The sequence below is a fragment of the Lactuca virosa genome, chromosome 5 (genome assembly GCF_052849685.1).
Source record: "Lactuca virosa cultivar CGN04683 chromosome 5, Lactuca_virosa_CGN04683_v6, whole genome shotgun sequence".
Lineage (NCBI taxonomy): Eukaryota > Viridiplantae > Streptophyta > Magnoliopsida > Asterales > Asteraceae > Lactuca > Lactuca virosa.
The window spans coordinates 124,656,212-124,677,425 of NC_136430.1; positions in this window are offsets into that span (position 1 = coordinate 124,656,212).

Genomic DNA, 21,214 nt, shown 5'->3' on the forward strand with positions numbered 1-21,214 from the left:
ATTGGTACCCTTTCGGTATGCGTTGCGAACACTTTCATTTTTAGCGTCTCATCTTCTCTATAGAAGCAAAACTCGAACGGATGGAACAGATGGTCCAACTACAAAATTTTTTCTTTTTCATTACTTCCATGGTTGTGCCTCGTGGCACGGCAACACCCGTACTATTGAAATGGTTCGTCAGTAGAGATGTTCCCACAGGTGCCCCTTCTTCTAATGGTACTATAATTCCTATTCCTATCCCTTCATTCCCTCTTTTGGTCTATCTACATTCCAGGAAATTCATACGCTCCACGGACGGAGCAAAAAGCGGAGTCTTGGTCAGAGCAAGCCGACCTATTCTATTACCAGAAATAATTGGGGGAAGCTCATCCGAAACTAGAGCTAGAAAGGCCTTATTTCGTTTCGTTCCTGTTCTTCATTTCCTTCTTATCGAAAAAAGGGGGATTTCTCATATTTAGAATCTTTCTGCGGTGTGCTCCGTTCACTATTCTTTCGTACTTTCTTCTCTTTACCACGCGATAGGTCAGCGAAGCGTGAGCGGGCGCTGAGAAGGAAAGGCCAAAGACTTTAGCCTAATGCGAATGAGTGTCACACCCCGCTAAAGCGGAAACACGAGGCGTGGGAGTATAAAGGGTTTCATAGCAAAAGTTAAAAGACAACACCAACCGTAGTATTAAAAATTATTACAAATTTACGATGGGTTTGAACAACTTTTAAAAGAAATTACAATGTAAATTGAAATACAACACATGCAAATGCTCCTAAAAGTGAAGTGTCCCTAAGTGCCACTTACTCGATGATTCCTGAAAAAGCATGTAAAACGAGCGTCAACTATAAAAATAGTTGGTGAGTACTCACAGATATACAAAATAATATTGGTTCCATGAATTGAAATCAAAGTTTTGATAAAAGTTTCCAATAAATAAAAGTATATTGTTAAAATGAGTAAATAAGTTTGTAAAAACAAAGTTCTTTGTCATCATGAGAGATAAAGTATGTTGCCAAAATAAGATGCAACATTCATATTCTCATGGAAGATAAAGTTCGTTACTCAAACGAGTAAACAAGTTTCATTGCTAAAATAAGCAATCAATTTCGTTGCTACAAGGAGCAAACAATTTCATTGCTAAAACATGTATATAAGTTTTCAGTAATAAAAGTTCGTTGTTGTAATGAGAAACAAAGTTCATTGCTATAATTAATAACAAGTTTATTGCTATAACGAGAAACGAGTTTGTATGTGTATGAGCAAACAATGAGTCTCAACCAAACCTATGACTGAAGCCCTATCAAGATCTATGCTTATCGTTCCATAGATGAATATGGTATCATGCACTCCAGCAATAGGGCGAGTGAGGAGTTGTCAATTCCTAATAGCGCTATCCATAATGACCATTGGCTCAAAGAGTTAATGGTTAGAGATAAGGGAAGGGCCTTAGTACGATAAGTTCTCATGTTCCGTGTTGCATAGACATACATAGAGAGACATAGCAATAAAATAGCAATCATGTTTGATACAAATCAATTTAAATACAACATTCAAATAATAGTTTTTCGGGACATGCTTTTCCACCCCAAAACATAAAAAAAACTGAAAATAGGGGAGTGCGTGAATACTCACAATATGCATTGAGATGATGCAAATGATGCCTTGAGCTAAGTTCCACTTGTACCACTATCGATTCCTACAATAATGGTATTCGCTAGTGAGTCTCTAATCGAAATCTAACACTAGTATACTTAGTACTACAATAGAATTATGCCAATATTGTGTCAAAATTTAATATAGATAAGTTACAAACATTTTTCTGTGGAAATTAAGTTTCAAAGAATCAATTGTTATATAACAATTTAAGTGGAAAATTTCGATTATTGAAATGTTAATATTTAACATTTTAGAGGTGTTCCAATGATTAAATATTCAAAACTAAATCAATTTAGTTCTAAAAGTTCCCAAACTTTGCATTTCAGTTTTAATTGAAGTCAAAGACCTCAAGATAAATTTTCTTGAATTTTTGATTTGTCTAACTATTTTTCACCATTTTAGTTTCTTGGATAACCATAAAATCATGAAAAATACTAAACAATTAATAAAAATTACCAAACTTCAGATTTTGGTTCTAAATACGTTAAAAGACTTCTAGATAAATTTACATGGATTAGGGATATGCATAACCATTTTTCATATATTTAATTCTCTAAATATATAAAAATTCATGAAAAATAGAAATCAGTTAAGAAAATGCCCCAAACGTTTTATAATAATGTCATTACACGTACTTAAGCTGAGAAAAATATACAAATCGGTTTCTAAACTGTTTAACCAAATTTTATGATTTTTGAGCATTTATTCTAATAAAAATTGAAATAAATAGAAAACAGTTTCCAAAATTGCCCAAAATTTTTGTAACACTTTTATTATACATTTAGAAGCTGTGAAAAATATAAAAGATATTTTTCAATTAGTCTTTCTATTTTTCTTTGTTTTATCCTCTTAAATAATCATTAATTGGAGAATAATTATTAAACAGTTAAAGTAAATTACCAAAATTTTTGTACACTTCATTTTCAGAGTAAATAATCTGGGAAAAATACAAAATGTGGTTTTTATATACTGAAATCCGATTTTGTGTATTTAAGTGTATTTAATCTTAGAAAATAGGAGAAAAATCGTATACAGAAGAGAAAAATCATCAAAGTTTTTATGTAGCCTCCTAATGTACTACAAGGTGTTCTGGTAAATTTGCATGAATTTTGGATGAGCAGAACTATTTTTTCTATTTTTAGTCCATTATAAATACAAAAATCGAAGAAAAATAGGAATACATTATGAAAAATTCTGAAAATAGTTTTCTAAGTCTTCCACAGAGAGTATAAGCTGCGAAAATTATTAGATACCATTTTTATATTCCCTAATGTGGTTTTATGATTTATTAGAGCTAAACAAAAAGAAAACTCAAAACCATATTAAACAGTAACAAAATTGGATGAAACTTAATGGGAGATGTTTATTAACTTAAAGGATCATCCAAGAATATTTCCAGAATTTATTTACTAGCTTAAGTATTTTATATGATTTAACACTTTATTTTCTTATTATTTTCATATAAAAATAAAGAAAATATATATTGAGCTGAAAATTTCCACAATGCATCTTCATACAATTTGATAACAATGACAATTTGTGTTCTTATTTTTGATGTTGAAAACCATGCCTAAAGGCTCAATAAATTATAGATAAAACTTGGTTCTTGTGATTTATGTAAAGATTATTGATGTTACTTTGACAATTTTTGCAACATGTTACAAAGACTTTTGAATCAAGATCTTTTTGTTGCTATTAATACATGATATTAAGAGTATAAAATAATTTTCGAATGATTTTTAGTGATGAATAAGTCCTTTGAACATGCAACACAAAACAAATGTTCATAAGGAAAGTGCTGTTTGAGCAACAGTTTTGTAAAAATTGGTAAAAATCGAAATATTGGAATTTTCCAGTGAGGTCAGATGGGTTTGAAAGCTAACTCAAAATATTATATTTCAGAAAAAGAATCACGAATTTTGGCTAAGAAATGAGTGAGATATGACAGTTTAAAGTCAGGTAAAGAAATCTGGCAGATTGCATGCATGATGATTGGTTAGAAAAGTGGGTTTTCATCATTTCCTTGAGTAAATCTTTTCAAGTATTTTAAATATATCATGATAAACTCATATTTTAGTCATGTTTCCAGAGATCAAAAGATTAAAACTTATCAAAATGTATACATGCATTTATGAACAAAATTTTCTTTCTCAAAAACTCTTAACTTGAGTTTGATGTTTTAATCCTTAAAATCGATTTTTGCACTAAGATCATGAACATGCAACCTTGTTTATCATACATGCATGGTGTTAAAACACATTCATCATGTTGTAAAAACCATTTTAACAAAAAGAAAACAAGTTTGAAGAAGATGAAGAAGGAGAAAGTGTAAGAAAAAGAGCAAATCTTGAAGGAAAAGGGAAGTAGAAATCGATTTTACCTTCAAGAATACCACAAGATGATGAAGATTTCGAGTTTGAGGAGTGTTCTTGGGTTTGTTTTCTGGAAAATTTCTTGGTTCTTAGAGGGAGGAAGAGAGAATGGAGTGGTGTTTGGAGAGAAAAAGTAGAGAGAAGGTAGAGAGAGTTTTCTAGAGAGAGAAAGAAGAGAGATGTGTGTGTGTTGGAGAATGAGAGTGTGAGAGAGATATGGGGAGAGAGGGATCCGATTTTAGGGGAGGAGAGGCTCTCTCTCTCTTGTTTCTTTTATAAAAATTCAAATCTTTTATAAAAATATCCAACTTTTTATAAAATGTGCACCTAAAATCAATTTTTTTATTCATAAAACCTTAATTTTTGATTTATAAATTAAGGGTAAATGTTAATGAGTTAAATTTTATTTTCCATGAATGCATTTTTATAATTTTAATTATTATAAGATCATATTATGAGGTTCATAACTTTTTTTATAGAATTTTTAAGGTTAAATTTCATAAATTTAGGTTTTTAGGGCATTTAGGGTTTTTGAGAGTTTGTAAATCTTTGGATATCAAAATCAATTGAATATTTGAGACTTCAAATTATCTTATGGTATTACAACTATTTTATAGTTATAAATAATGTTTGTAGTTTATTTTTATCGGTTTATTGGCATTCTATGTAGTGATTCCGAGATTCAAGCGAAATTGAGGAATCAAGTATACTAGTCCTAGTCTTCAACTTTGACTTAAGTTTCTATGAGACTTTGACCTAATTTCTACTACTAGGTCAAGTGCATGATGTGTGTATATGATTCATGAAAAGGTGTTCGAGTCAAAGAGTGACCCGAATATGGATAGTCACTACAGCTTAGTAGATGTAGAATTCACATATGAAGATGAAATGTAAGTACACCATCCATTGTTTCTATCTGTTTCCAAGTTTCTAGTAGGTTATAACTTAGCTTCTAATTACTAAGTCTAATATGTGTTGTGCCTATATGTGCAACTAAGTTTATCAAATCTAGAACTAACTCGAATTTTGACGGTTGTCACAGTCTCCCCCGGTTGAAAGAATTTCGTCCCGAAATTCAATTCGTGACACATTCTATTAGAACTCAGCCGAATACAATTGTATAATTGGAGAGATGATGACTTGAAGAGCTCTTTGATTATTTTGGGTTAATTCCTCAAGGGAACAGCCCAACTCTTTAGCTATAATCAAATTAATGTTTCCCTAATTCGAGTTCTACACTCTAGATTGCGAGAAATTAGGATCATGGAAATCATGATCCAGCCATGGCGACCTAGTTGAAAAAGATTATATAGTTAGATATTATCTAACTTAAAAGAACGTTATAAGTTTTGCTGAAGCACCAACTGCACTGAGCGTTAAATCCGCATTGATGCTTAAGTCGCATTCTAAATTAACACTAAGTGTAACTTCGCCGCTTAAAAAAAAGAAGAGATTAGGAACAATTTGTTCACTTTCGGGTTGGCTACTAAATCTGGAAAAGATATATTCCAAAATAAGAAGGGGTACCACGAATGAAAGAGAAGCGATTGAGGGTAAGTTCCTAAAAATACGTACTAAGGGTAGGCAACGAAGTTTTGGTACATCTCAAATGTAAAGGCTAATTAGGTGTCGTCGACAAAATAAATTACGAAATGATTGAGCATCTCCGAAGCTATAATTACTACTACGGTTACTCTTACAATAATAAAACCTTATTCGAAGAATAAATATATTTAGAGAGTCATTGGTGCAAATGGAGGCGAAGAAAATTTATGATAAATTAAATCACATTGTGTATATAGCATTTTAAGTGTTTAGAAGTGATAAAAATCTCACTGTTATCAAAATGTGTGTTTAAAAATGATAATTAATCTCACTATTATCAAAATGTGTAATAATTCCAAGATAATGAAGATACATGTGTGGCGATCCAACAAAGTAGTAAAATAATATAAAGATTAATTAAGGTTAAAGGTTTAAGTCGTCATTAAAGAAATTTGTATAGAAATATTTGTATTAAACTTTTGAGAAATTGTCCAATTGTCTAAGTCAGGACAAATTCAAGCTTACGGGTCAGACTATTTATGAAAACAAAGTTGAGAGTTTAGGAACTCACTGAAAATTGCAAAGTAAAATACTATTTTAAGAAATGTGTAAAAATGTCGATCATCGAAAACACTGCATTCTTAATTTAGTGATTCTACAAAAATATTCATTTGAAGGATAAATAATCATAACTTTTAAAACTTTTCATATTTTTAAAGAAAAGATGAAACATATGAAATGTATTCTTCACATATATTTTCTGGATTTTGAAAAATGATAAGAACAAGGCGGTCACCTTGTATATTAATTGTAAGGAAATACAATGAAAATTGTGCGTTTAATCAACATTTTAAATTTAGAGCAAAAGGAGCAAATGTAATTAAGGATTACTTGTTTATTGTAGATTTCAAAATAAAAAAAAACAAGATGTATATGATAAAAAACGTAATTGAATATATCAAAGTTGACTAAATCAAAATTATGCCTCACAACTATACACGTATTAATCGCTCAAAACGCAAGGGTAGACTTCTAGTCTTTATGTATACAAACATGATACCAGGTGAAGCAAAATAGACAGAAACAAAGTTAGACAATATATTATGTTAATATTATGGTGTGCGACATCTAAAGTCAGAAGGAGAGCGAAAAATAAAGTTCGAGGGAAAGAAAAAGTAAGGTAGCGGCGGCAATGACTGTTATTGTTAAAATTATAAGAACAATACATATAGGTAAATTTAAAACCAGGTTGAGATATATTTCAAACTTCAATATTTTATGCATATTGATGATTAAATAGAAATGCAGAAGTTTCAAAGTGTTTTCTAAGGTTTGCTTAAAATTCACGAGTTATCTATTAAGTTAAACTCCATTTGTGAAAAAAAAAAGAAACACTAAAACTTGTAATTGAAAATCTGACAATTTTGACCTTTTTGACTAGAGTCTAACAATGGTTAAAACGGATAAGGTAAAAGACTTAACATATTTAGATGAATAATTATGCATTGTCAAAAGTACGTCGCTGGAAGTTTAAAAGTGAACACTAAGTTTTGCAATGTTGTAAGTTTTATAAACACAGATTATAAAACTAATTTGAAATAAAATAAACAAATAAGGTGTGTTTTGAAATGTAGGTATCAGTGATGTCTTGTAAACACATTTGGATTAGAAAGTTGTAAAAATATCATGTTAGGTTACTAGAAAACACATTTAAGTTAAGTACAATGCCTAAATGAGAAAGTAGTCAAAAGACTTAAAACAAAAGTGGTTTGAAGATCCGATGAAGCTTTTACACATACTATGAACTTTAATGTCATATGTTTAAGTTTTATAGCATAGAGTTTAAACACTTTTATAAAAGAAAATGTTTCTAAATTTTTCGAAAACGTGTCAAAATGGTATGCAAGGTTTAAAATGGTTTATATGCCATTAAAAGCACATCTATCCATTGAAATGGATTTGAAATGAAATTGAAATAGCAAGGTTAAAACAAATATTGGTTAAATTGAGTTTTGAAGAAAAGTGTTAAGTTAAAGCAAATTGTCAGAAGATTTTTAGCGAGAATATGGCTTACATTGTTAGGAAATGTCTACTAAGTTGAATGAAGTGGTTATAATTTTTTTTTTCAATGATAAATAAAACCGATGAAGCGAAATAATTTTTCGATGGAAGATTAAGAAGTAAGGAGAAAGTATGTTAGTATAGTTGATCGTACCTAAATACTAAGGCGAGTACAAAACGAGTATAAGGCGAGTGTCGATGTCTTTCCCCCAAAATAAAGGACAAGAAAAATTGTTTGAAAAACATTTTATGGTGTCAATGCAGTTTCGTGGCCTTTTATAGAGGTCAAAGGGATATCCTATGTTAAGTTTTAACCTGAAGGTGGAAACAACGTAGAGCTAAATCGTAGCATAGTAATAAGGTCTCACGTTCGCGTTAAACCTCCGTGTCTCCTCGTGAGTCGAATCCGGAATGCCCACCAATGGTTTCCAAGTGATTATTTAGTGGCGACTCATCTACCTCCTTACGCGATGCTCCAATTTTCATCCGTGTCGGTATCGGAACACTTTTTCCTAGTTGTAACTCTAGTATGAAGACGATGAAGAGGTATTGAGGAATAATTGGTACAGGTTTCGACTTAAGATTATTACTAGTGTATATCTAGCCACTAACCTTACATCTAAAGTCAATAGCTACCGAGGAATACTCATTATCAGTACTAAGTGCATTGCTCCTAGAGTGGCTAGTGATACAACCTAAGTGGTTAACCTAGCACTTGATAAGGGATAAGAGTATTTATAAATAAAGGCATTGTTATAAAAGTGCACTTAGTTTCTAAGTGTATCTAGATGAATGCCTATAATATGCAATGCTCGTACGCACACCGAAAAAATTTTGTTTTTCAAAAGTTTAAGTTGAAAATTGTTTTGAACATAATTCTACTATAACCGTTTCCAGCCTCACATTAACTTTCCTTAATTAAGCATAGTTGGCCAGGCTATACTTAACTAAAGTCCAATAATGCGTACTCGAATTAGTTATACCAATAGTATGTTCTATATTTTAAAAACGTTTAGAAATTTTTTTTTGGCTATAGTTGTAGTTCTCCAAAGGAAAACCGGTATTCTCTATAACCTTCGGCTCTGATACCATTTTCTGTCACACCCTGCTAAAGCGGAAACACGAGGCGTGGCAGTATAAAGGGTTTCATAGCAAAAGTTAAAAGACAACACCAACCGTAGTATTAAAAATTATTACAAATTTACGATGGGTTTGAACAACTTTTAAAAGAAATTACAATGTAAATTGAAATACAACACATGCAAAATGCTCCTAAAAGTGAAGTGTCCCTAAGTGCCACTTACTCGATGATTCCTGAAAAAGCATGTAAACCGAGCGTCAACTATAAAAATAGTTGGTGAGTACTCACAGATATACAAATTAATATTGGTTCCATGAATTGAAATCAAAGTTTTGATAAAAGTTTCCAATAAATAAAAGTATATTGTTAAAATGAGTAAATAAGTTTGTAAAAACAAAGTTCTTTGTCATCATGAGAGATAAAGTATGTTGCCAAAATAAGATGCAACATTCATATTCTCATGGAAGATAAAGTTCGTTACTCAAACGAGTAAACAAGTTTCATTGCTAAAATGAGCAATCAATTTCGTTGCTACAAGGAGCAAACAATTTCATTGCTAAAACATGTATATAAGTTTTCAGTAATAAAAGTTCGTTGTTGTAATGAGAAACAAAGTTCATTGCTATAATTAATAACAAGTTTATTGCTATAACGAGAAACGAGTTTGTATGTGTATGAGCAAACAATGAGTCTCAACCAAACCTATGACTGAAGCCCTATCAAGATCTATGTTTATCGTTCCATAGATGAATATGGTATCATGCACTCCAGCAATAGGGCGAGTGAGGAGTTGTCAATTCCTAATAGCGCTATCCATAATGACCATTGGCTCAAAGAGTTAATGGTTAGAGATAAGGGAAGGGCCTTAGTACGATAAGTTCTCATGTTTCGTGTTGCATAGACATACGTAGAGAGACATAGCAATAAAATAGCAATCATGTTTGATACAAATCAATTTAAATACAACATTCAAATAATAGTTTTTCGGGACATGCTTTTCCACCCCAAAACATAAAAAAAACTGAAAATAGGGGAGTGCGTGAATACTCACAATATGCATTGAGATGATGCAAATGATGCCTTGAGCTAAGTTCCACTTGTACCACTATCGATTCCTACAATAATGGTATTCGCTAGTGAGTCTCTAATCGAAATCTAACACTAGTATACTTACTACTACAATAGAATTATGCCAATATTGTGTCAAAATTTAATATAGATAAGTTACAAAGATTTTTATGTGGAAATTAAGTTTCAAAGAATCAATTGTTATATAACAATTTAAGTGGAAAATTTCGATTATTGAAATGTTAATATTTAACATTTTAGAGGTGTTCCAATGATTAAATATGCAAAACTAAATCAATTTAGTTCTAAAAGTTCCCAAACTTTGCATTTCAGTTTTAATTGAAGTCAAAGACCTCAAGATAAATTTTCTTGAATTTTTGATTTGTCTAACTATTTTTCACCATTTTAGTTTCTTGGATAACCATAAAATCATGAAAAATACTAAACAATTAATAAAAATTACCAAACTTCAGATTTTGGTTCTAAATACGTTAAAAGACTTCTAGATAAATTTTCATGGATTATGGATATGCATAACCATTTTTCATATATTTAATTCTCTAAATATATAAAAATTCATGAAAAATAGAAATCGGTTAAGAAAATGCCCCAAACGTTTTATAATAATGTCATTACACGTACTTAAGCTGGGAAAAATATACAAATCGGTTTCTAAACTGTTTAACCCAATTTTATGATTTTTGAGCATTTATTCTAATAAAAATTGAAATAAATAGAAAACAGTTTCCAAAATTGCCCAAAATTTTTGTAACACTTTTATTATACATTTAGAAGCTGTGAAAAATATAAAAGATATTTTTCAATTACTCTTTCTATTTTTCTTTGTTTTATCCTCTTAAATAGTCATTAATTGGAGAATAATTATTAAACAGTTAAAGTAAACTACCAAAATTTTTGTACACTTCATTTTCAGAGTAAATAATCTGGGAAAAATACCAAATGTGGTTTTTATATACTGAAATCCGATTTTGTGTATTTAAGTGTATTTAATCTTAGAAAATAGGAGAAAAATCGTATACAGAAGAGAAAAATCATAAAAATTTTTATGTAGCCTCCTAATGTACTACAAGGTGTTCTGGTAAATTTGCATGAATTTTGGATGAGCAGAACTATTTTTTCTATTTTTAGTCCATTATAAATACAAAAATCGAAGAAAAATAGGAATACATTATGAAAAATTCTGAAAATAGTTTTCTAAGTCTTCCACAGAGAGTATAAGCTGCGAAAATTATTAGATACCATTTTTATATTCCCTAATGTGGTTTTATGATTTATTAGAGCTAAACAAAAAGAAAATTCAAAACCATATTAACAGTAAGAAAATTGGATGAAACTTAATGGGAGATGTTTATTAACTTAAATGATCATCCAAGAATATTTCCAGAATTTATTTACTAGCTTAAGTATTTTATATGATTTAACACTTTATTTTCTTATTATTTTCATATAAAAATAAAGAAAATATATATTGAGCTGAAAATTTCCACAATGCATCTTCATACAATTTGATAACAATGACAATTTGTGTTCTTATTTTTGATGTTGAAAACCATGCCTAAAGGCTCAATAAATTATAGAGAAAACTTGGTTCTTGTGATTTATGTAAAGATTATTGATGTTACTTTGACAATTTTTGCAACATGTTACAAAGACTTTTGAATCAAGATCTTTTTGTTCCTATTAATACATGATATTAAGAGTATAAAATAATTTTCGAATGATTTTTAGTGATGAATAAGTCCTTTGAACATGCAACACAAAACAAATGTTCATATGGAAAGTGCTGTTTGAGCAACAGTTTTGTAAAAATTGGTAAAAATCGAAATATTGGAATTTTCCAGTGAGGTCAGATGGGTTTGAAAGCTAACTCAAAATATTATATTTTAGAAAAAGAATCACGAATTTTGGCTAAGAAATGAGTGAGATATGACAGTTTAAAGTCAGGTAAAGAAATCTGACAGATTGCATGCATGATGATTGGTTAGAAAAGTGGGTTTTCATCATTTCCTTGAGTAAATCTTTTCAAGTATTTTAAATATATCATGATAAACTCATATTTTAGTCATGTTTCCAGAGATCAAAAGATTAAAACTTATCAAAATGTATACATGCATTTATGAACAAAATTTTCTTTCTCAAAAACTCTTAACTTGAGTTTGATGTTTTAATCCTTAAAATCGATTTTTGCACTAAGATCATGAACATGCAACCTTGTTTATCATACATGCATGGTGTTAAAACACATTCATCATGTTGTAAAAACCATTTTAACAAAAAGAAAACAAGTTTGAAGAAGATGAAGAAGGAGAAAGTGTAAGAAAAAGAGCAAATCTTGAAGGAAAAGGGAAGTAGAAATCGATTTTACCTTCAAGAATACCACAAGATGATGAAGATTTCGAGTTTGAGGAGTGTTCTTGGGTTTGTTTTCTGGAAAATTTCTTGGTTCTTAGAGGGAGGAAGAGAGAATGGAGTGGTGTTTGGAGAGAAAAAGTAGAGAGAAGGTAGAGAGAGTTTTCTAGAGAGAGAAAGAAGAGAGATGTGTGTGTGTTGGAGAATGAGAGTGTGAGAGAGATATGGGGAGAGAGGGATCCGATTTTAGGGGAGGAGAGGCTCTCTCTCTCTTGTTTCTTTTATAAAAATTCAAATCTTTTATAAAAATATCCAACTTTTTATAAAACGTGCACCTAAAATCAATTTTTTATTCATAAAACCTTAATTTTTGATTTATAAATTAAGGGTAAATGTTAATGAGTTAAATTTTATCTTCCATGAATGCATTTTTATAATTTTAATTATTATAAGATCATATTATGAGGTTCATAACTTTTTTTATAGAATTTTTAAGGTTAAATTTCATAAATTTAGGTTTTTAGGGCATTTAGGGTTTTTGAGAGTTTGTAAATCTTTGGATATCAAAATCAATTGAATATTTGAGACTTCAAATTATCTTATGGTATTACAACTCTTTTATAGTTATAAATAATGTTTGTAGTTTATTTTTATTGGTTTATTGGCATTCTATGTAGTGATTCCGAGATTCAAGCGAAATTGAGGAATCAAGTATACTTGTCCTAGTCTTCAACTTTGACTTAAGTTTCTATGAGACTTTGACCTAATTTCTACCACTAGGTCAAGTGCATGATGTGTGTATATGATTCATGAAAAGGTGTTCGAGTCAAAGAGTGACCCGAATATGGATAGTCACTACAGCTTAGTAGATGTAGAATTCACATATCAAGGTGAAATCTAAGTACACCATCCATTGTTTCTATCTGTTTCCAAGTTTCTAGTAGGTTATAACTTAGCTTCTAATTACTAAGTCTAATATGTGTTGTGCCTATATGTGCAACTAAGTTTATCAAATCTAGAACTAACTCGAATTTTGACGGTTGTCACAATGAGCAAGGACGAAATGACAAGATGAGGCGCCCTGGGCACCCCCATTTAGAAAGAAGGGCCGAAGTTTCTGGGCCTGTAGCTTTACCCATCCCCCCTGAGTCGGGCGGTGCTTGTGTGGGGGGTGCGCCACCAGAAATCGGGTTTGAAGCTCTCACCTTACCAACGAGCCGACAGCTGCTGGCTGTTGGTCACGACTACTACAAAAAAGCCCCAATGAAGATGAATATTTCACATGGAGGAGTGTGCATCTTTATGTTGGGTGTTCTTCTGTCGTGCGACCCGGCGGCTTACGTGCGACCTGTGGCCCACGCCTCCTATTTGTTCAGGGCGGGCGGCGTGAACTCTGATTCGATCCAGGTATTCAATCCCGCCGCTGAGATGCTCAGTTGACTCCTTAACCTTGATAGGAAGATGGCTTATTCAATAATTCGTGCATAAGGGTAAGGAACTTTTGATGAACTAATGCGAATGGGTGTAAGCCTCGCTGCTCGGAAACACCCAGTGCTGACCACACTGAGAGACACGAAAGCGCAGGTAACGCCAGTTGGCGAAGTGGCATTAAGCATCCCTAGCGGTACGGAAAGAGAGGTCGTGATGATATCATCTACGTCCGTACCGCTCCTCGTGGAGTAGATCCCGCATCCAACCAAGTCTTTGACCAGGGAACGGGATAATTCCCACTACCGCTGGCAGGCCAGCCGGGCCGTGAGCACGGTGGGGATAGGCTTCCCAAAAAGCCAGCCCGGGCCGGGGTCAGTATAGAATGAAGGGGACGGCCCTAATGTTGTGTTGGCAAAGCCAACTTCTTGGGTTTCGGGCGGTGAAAAGCGGACGTGGGGACTCGGGTCGGGGCGCAGGGTAACTAAGGGATTCCATTTAGGGCGAGACAAAATGGGCGGGCACGGGCGGTCTGGTGTCCTAGCCGATTGGTCAGACGACGACTACTTCACTTATTAGATTAGTATTAGCTGCCTGTCCCGGAATGGAATGGTATGGAATAGAAAAAACGGGAAGCGCTATCGGTTCGGTTTTTTTGGAAAGGAGAAGCTTGTGAAGAAGGAAGCTTATCGCCGCCCCGACTGTCAGCTGCTGGCTCTCTCCATCTCTCCTAAACTTCCCTCGGGTTTCGGCCCGAGCTGTATGAGGCAGAAACTCGTCCCACATACGGTTCGGAGGCCGAGCCCCACCCCAGCTGTAAGGGTGCGGCTTAGGTTAACTAACACAAAGAAGATACAGTTCACTCAACGATTGCCTTTGGGTTCCGAACTCCATATGGGGAAGGAGCATTGTTGTTTGCAAGGTCTCGATTATTTACATGGACCCACTTCTCATTCAATTTGTGGGAATTTTCTGATCTATAAACCGTCCCTAACTAACGATCGGCTCATGTTTGAGGATGATGAATCACTTCGTGTCGACCTGTTGCCAATAAACTTTCCGGCCTCATATGAGAATGGAAAACTGGAGCATTTTCTGCATCGGTGGATGAAGAATCGCGAACATAAGAATTTCTGGTTGACCATGTTCCCAGAAAAAAGATACTTTCAAGAAACGACGAACACGGCTGAAGTGGCTATACATACAAATCCATTTACGGATCTATATGCTCCGATTGGAACTTCCAGTTTCAGAACAGGTGGCTGGTATACTACCATAATGAAACTGCCTTTTATTTTTTTTATTCGGATCGGATTTATGTTGGCTTCGTTGGGAGGATCGCGTAGTTTGTTACGTCAGCTCAAAAAGTATAAGTTGCCTTGGAATCGAGAAAGTTACGTGGAGTTCATAATTGCATAAAAGGAGTCAAAGTAACGTAGTGGCTGCGGCGCGTTGAGGCACTTCTTCGACGGTTCCCGTACGCCCGGTCTGTCGGCCCGCTCTGAAGAATTCATGGGTCCGCAGGCGGGCGAGACAGAATGGGCGGGCACTACTAACCAAGCCAAGCCTAGTTCCCGCCGATAGGCGCAGGTAGCTTGCTTCCAAGCTTTGCCTTATATGATAGTTGTGGCCATGGCCGGAAGGAGCCTTAAGCACTTGTACAATGCTTCAAGTCAAGGCTCCCCCCCACTCGTTGCCCAGAGCCTTTACTTTCCATGTTTTTAGTCAAATGCGTGCTAGCGCGCTACAACTAGCACTTTTTTCTCTGAGAGGCTCGCTTCTTCCCGCCCCTTATTGAAAAAAAAAGCACGTTAGCGCTTTTACTTTTATTTATTATATAATACCTTCTTTCTACTTCTTTCTCAAAGTAAAGCAAGCAACCTTTCGCCTTTATTTTTTTGAGGAGATATAAAAAGAAGCAACCTTACTAAGCAAACGTAGGCTTGGGCTCGAAAGCAAGAAGCAACGGCTTTCGCGCTTGTTGGAGCTATTAAGCATCTTAGACTATTCCATTCCATTTTGTAGCTGGACAGAAAAGTGGAAACTTTCCGCGGGATCCTCTTTCTATGGGATGCTCTTTTGCGCTACGGTGGATTTTTTTACTCTTTAAGTGCGCCACTCCTTCTTTTGTCCTGTATCTGTAGCTACTTTTCCCGCACTCTCTTTTATCCCGCCGAAGGTCCCCCTTACGTAATAGGGGTTAAGTTAAAGGGGGTGCACACCGTGGTCAAATCTGCATGAAAAACCGCGGGGAATCCTTAGTATTAAGTATTATGCTCCCGCACCCCCTATCTCTTAAAGGCTCTGCGCTCCCGCATTCTGATTGATCCTGTGCAATGTTATAATCCTGCTATTCCTTTATCCCCTGCTCCGCAGCTGCTGGAGACTTAGTCAGATTTTTAGCCTTTTGCGGTGCTGATTGATGTTATGGGGGATTACTTGGGTTGGCCGGATTGTTTGTTTGCGAAGGCCGAAGGACTAAAAAATGAGGTTTTTGATGTTATTGGACAGAATTGGTGCCGTTTTCCCACGCCTCCTTTTCCATAATATGATTATGAGCTGCAGAACGCTTGAAGCTGGAATTTGAGCATTTAATTTTGAACACAGGCCAAACTACGCTCCTAGGCTCCCTTCTTCGAGGTTGATTCCCCCAGATCAAATGACAAGGAGCCAAAAGCGAAGATGGCAGCGGAGGAATCTGATGGCTAGGCGAATGGGGGGTTGAATACTCCGAGTCAACAGGGTTGGTTGGAAAGCCTCAGAAGAGCCGTGATAAAGAACAACCTCGGAATAAGGAGCCCGAAGGGAAATAAAAGCGGGATATGGATCAAATCCTCCTCCCCCAAAATGTACCAAACTCAACATAGATGGATCAGCTACTATGGGAGAGAGTGCAGGTGGTGGTATCCTGAGAAAGAGTTCAGGTCAAATTTTTTATTTTTTCCTTCTCTTCATTCTATCACAATGGTACTAACATGATGGCTAAGACTAGAGCTCTCAGAGATGGGTTCAAACTATGTTCTGATAAGGGCATCCAAGTGAATGACATCGAATCTGATTCCAAAGTTATGGTGGACTCCATCCTTGGTCTTATATCCACCCCTTGACATGTGCTTTACTTGATCAGAGAATGCATCAGCTTATTGTCTTCTGGCATGATGGCTTCTCACATCTATAGACAATGCAAATCAATTGCAGACAGTCTGGCTTCTCATGCTTACTCTCACAGGTCTGATTGCATCGTTGAGGCTACTTCTTCTCTTTTGCAAACAAGCCTACTACAATGACAAGGAAGGCCTTTACTCTTATTCCTGTTCCCGGAATGCTTTCTTTCATCAAAGTCACGTAAGAAATAGAAAACGTACAACTAAAGGCTTGTCAATTCTTGGTGTAATACTCACTCGAAAATGATGGGTGTCAGAATTTCTCACTTTTCAGGAAGTCTCATCCGTGTAAGAATTTGGAATTCCTCTTCCAACTCGTCCCAGAATGGGCGTTATGGCAAAGAACAAGAAGAAAACAAAAGGGGAAATTTGTCCAATAGTCACAAATGGTGCCTCCACAGGTTGACATCCGATCCAACCTAGTAGTAAGCGATCCGCCAAAAGCAGCCAAAAGCAATCATAGATAGGGAAGCCCTTTCACAGAATCCGTAGATTCTCTCCCTAAGAGCGGAGCCACTTGACCAGAGAGATAGACGATGTTTGCACGGGTACCCCTTAAATCAATGCATTAATTTGACGTTGGGGCTCAACCTCTTTTCGTTTGGCCCATGAGGATACTTTCACTATACTTACTCTTCTTGCCTTCTCCTCCGTCTTCCGCTTGTCACGAAAGATTATGCCTTGAAGAATGAACGACTGAAAGATCAAACTCCAGTGCGCTCCTGGAAACTAGAATGCAACAAGTTCAAGCCTTAGCGCAAGATTCCTAAGGCGCAAGCACTTCCTTCTTTCTCAGGGAGTGGATTCTTCCTCTCCCGAGTTGAGTTAAGATTCTACTAAGATGGTAAAGGATGTTAATGTCACCATCGAAATGGAAACCACTGAAACGTCTGGATATGCCCTCATTTCGTCTATCTAGCTGACAGCTGTAATTGGATTGATCCCTTTTCATCTTGGAATCCCACCGGAGTGAGTAGACACGGATGCACTACTCTTCCGTCCTCTTCTTCCTATGGATGCTCTTCTAGCCCTTCTTTCTCTATTCAATCCACGGCCTACCTCGAGACACCTGTGTCACAACGGCTGATTTTTTGAGTGAGGGAAGCCAGAGCATTGGTCAAGAGAGAGAAAGAAGAAGAACTATAGATCGAGAAAGTCACATTAGCTACACCAGACCAGCCAGACTTTCTTTTTTTTTTACTATTTTTTGACTGACCGGATCGGTCACTCCTCAACCAACTAAGACATTTCTGAGCAGTTCCCCTCACCCCTATCACTTAAAGGCAGAGCTAACCCAACATTCTACTGCTCTCTAAAGGCCCTTCCTACTCTATTAGTCAAGCTTGGATAACATAGTACTAGGACTTACTAGATGAAAGACCTTGATTGGTGAAGGGCTTAAAAGTTAGGTAGCTGCTATCTATCAGATCTTTTCTAAGAGGTTATGTAGGTGGTTGAGTCGAAGCGGAGAAGGAGACTAAGTCATCGGTCGTGCCGGGATTTCTTTCCTACTTCCAGCTGAATGAGGACCACACAGCCGTCAACCCTGCTGGAAGTGCTTTCTAGATCTAATCTCCTGGTCTTTCGTTCGCTATTCGAATGTCTGGACCAGTAGAAATGTACGAAAGGTGGTCTTGTCCTTTCCTTTACAACTAGTAGCTAGTAGCTCCGTCGTTGATCCCTCCTCTTCCCCGCCGGTTGTGACTCGTATGTCCAGCCAACGACTATCGATTCCTAACGAATCAATAGATTCTTCTACTGTGACAACCCAAAATTTCTATTCTGTACAACATTTCAATTCAATAGAAGTCATAACAGTTTCTGCTAACTTTCAAGCTTTTTGGAATAAGTTCGAGTCTTTTTAAGTTAGTACTTCAGGAGATACCAGGAGAGAGGATGCTCTAGGGTTTATTGTGCAACAATAAAGTCCCAAAGCTGCAAGAGTTTGGAGTTTACGGCCTAAACAAAGGTTTTTACGGCCGTAAACCCTAAATTGGGGGTATATATATGACACTTAGTCATTATTTACCATTTTTCACAAATTCAAGATCCAAACTCAATTCTCTCTCAAGTATCATCCAACAATTCTTCAAGATCTTCAACTTGTAAGTGTTTCTAGCCCTATTAAGTTGATATATTGCTTAATCTAGTAATTTAACACACTTCCATCCGTGAAATCATTCCAAAAGGTTAGATCTTCAAGTTTCACCAAGAACACCAAGAACACACACTAGTGTTCTTGGACTTTTAGCACCTTTTCAAGCCTCTATCTTATAAGTACTTCTATCCTAGAGTATAATAAGGCTTGTTACACTTCTATACATCAAGAAAACACCAAGGAAACCAAGGATCAAAGGTGTTTACGGTCCAAGAACACCTTGGACCGTAAACCCTAAAAAGGGTGCCAAAGTGTGCCCTAGTCCCTTCTAAGCCTTGGAAACTTGCATAGATCACTTCCCTAATGAGTTAAGTACATGAAAACATCAAAAGACCATAAACCATTTGGTTTTACGACCATAAACCCAAAGGCAAATGGTCCAAGGACCGTAAACTCCATTTAGGAGTGAAATGGTGCCCTAATCACTTCCATAGGCTTATACTTCAAGTGGAAATGCTTCTAAGGACTTGTAGAGCTTCAAAACAACACATGGTCAAAGAAGCATGAGTTTATGGCCGTAAACTCATGGGTTTACGACCGTAAACTCAATGAGTTATGGTCACAAAACCGCAAACTCATATAAAGGGTTCCCTTGAACCCTAAACTCAATAGCAATGTCCTACAACATTTAGATGCAATCCTTAGCACATATAACACTTATATAAGGTGTTTTTCATGCCTTAGGATGTCTTAACTTTGTTAATTAGTTGTTTAAAGACTAATTGGATACATATATGTGTTATTATATGTTAACTAGGATCATTGTGTGTGTACAAGTCTTCACTTGACACCTAGCAATCCTATATCATTAGTTAATCCAAACCACTCACTACAGGTGAGTTCATACCCGTTAATTAACCTTTTAAATGTTTTTAAATTCTTTTATGGGGGGGGGGGAATACAAGTTGAATTATTATAGTTATTATATCAATCACATGTGATTAATAACTACCAAACAAGTGGATTTCTTACTTTTCAAACTGTGTTACCAAACTGTTTTACTTCAAACTGTTTTACAAACTCCTTTTCATGTCAAATACTTTTACTTAAACGCTTTTAATCTTATATTCTGTTAAATGTGTATCTATATAGATATAGTTATATAAGTAGGTTTGAAAGGACTTAGGACTGATAGCTCACCTTACTTCCCGTTCCTTGTTTGGTTGTGGACTTAGGGTATTAGGGTTATCTGTCTGAAGGTCATTTGAATCCTAGTTATATATTATGTATAAGTATATAGATACAAAGGTTCCTTCTTTCATTCAGCTCCATACCTTTGGGTAGCAAGGGTATACATACATGTTCATACATTACTAGTAAGCTACTATAGGAGTAGTTTAGGAAGATACTAATACTATTACTAGAACAATGAAACATACAAAGATTCAGTTCATACATGAAACAATACCATACAGAGAAAGAGATAACAAACAATACCATACAGAGTAGAAAACAAACAATACCATACAGAGAAAGAGATAACAAACAATACCATACAGAGAAAGAGATAACAAACAATACCATACAGAGAGAACATACAGGCTAGATAGAGGTAGAACATACAATACAACTAGCACATTCATTACATATACATTATTACAGTTATGTGAGCCACCTAACGGGGCATGACACTACCTGCCATGACCGTTTTTGTATCCAGAATCTCCTTAGATGGGGAGCGTATGAGTTTGTGTATAGATCTATACTGGATTGACTATCCTACACCTTGCTGCTCGCTACAGTGGGACTCGCAAGTCTACGGGTGCCAAACGTCATTTCTTACGACGTCTTACATCGTCGTTTTTCTATTGAGTCGGTAGCAGGATACAGGCCAATCACATGGTACTTTAAATAACAATTGGTTTAAAGTAGTTAGTACAACAGTAGTTACTTAATACAACACTACAGTACTATATCATTTTCCCATTACATTTACTTTGTGATATTCACACAATAAACAATAATGTAAAAACTATATTTTTGGTTAATGATAGTCGGATTTGGGAAAATACACACTCTCACAAGAGACACACACAAAGATACTAGATGCCTTGGTAGAAGGCTACTTTTAGTAGGAAACATAGGGTTTTCTAGGAGAGTTCAAACAATTACAAGCTTTTACAAACATATACAATTACAACTTACAAAACACTTTCATACAACTACAGACACTAATATACTTATGATCTCACCAGCTTTAAAGCTGATAAACTCTTTCAAAATAACTTGTATTCTCAGGTCGCCAGTAGACAGGTACCGGAGCCAGGTTTTTGCGAAGATGGAGCTCGTTCAAGACTCATCTTTATTTTGATGTATATTATT